We start from the raw sequence: 852 nt of genomic DNA, 5'->3' as shown, positions 1-852 counted from the left end.
AAGAGGAAGTAAAACCCCCAGCGCCACGCGATAAGTACAGTTTCAAAATAAAGTACCCATTGTACTTCCTGTATTTCCCAGACCTTCCCTCTAGCATCTAGCTGCGTTTTTACCTACAGATAACATTTTCAACCACACAATACTTTATAACAGCATTAATAACACTCAAAAGAACGAACAAGAGTAACCATAAAAAAAATACTGTCCTTCAAAATAAAAGTGCGCTTCAACGTCCTGTTCATAATATTGCGCAACAACATCACATCATTACATTTGTATGGTAAATATGCAAGCAAAATGGTTAGCTTAGCTTAGCATTAAGATGGGAAACAAGGGGGAAACAGCTAGCCAGACTCCTCTTTTATTTTATTTTTTTAATCTGTACACACTGTACAAACTGGAAATTTTTTTTGTTACATCTGGTGTATGTCAGGCAAGAAGGGGCTAATCGGGAGGAATGAGAAGATTCCTGGTGGGCCAGGCTGGGATAGAGATAACGCTGTGTGTGTGGTGATCAGCCCAGTGGAGCTGGTTTGCCTTCCCAGCAAACACACAGGAGCAGAGCAGCAGGGTGAGTTCAGGACCACAGCTGGCAGTGAGTCCAGTTGTACAGAATAGACAGAGGACAACAGGAATCTAGTCTGAGTTTATTCAGCAGGATAATATTGTATAACTTTCAGACAGACAGATCCAGTGAAGGGAGAAAAACTACCAACATTCATGTATGTCTGATGTTGTATTTACTGCTGCACAGACATGTCTGATCCTTATATCTCCCTCTATTGTAACCCCCTGGGTTATTTTGTTCATAAACCCTAGGATATTGTCCTTAAATATTATTATTATTATTAT

The sequence above is a fragment of the Seriola lalandi genome, unplaced genomic scaffold (genome assembly GCF_002814215.2).
Source record: "Seriola lalandi dorsalis isolate HSWRI2012SDOR001 ecotype SW California unplaced genomic scaffold, Sedor1 jcf7180002054748, whole genome shotgun sequence".
NCBI classification, from domain to species: Eukaryota; Metazoa; Chordata; class Actinopteri; order Carangiformes; family Carangidae; genus Seriola; species Seriola lalandi.
The sequence above is the reverse complement of the archived record's forward strand: the minus strand, read 5'-3'. Positions refer to the sequence as shown.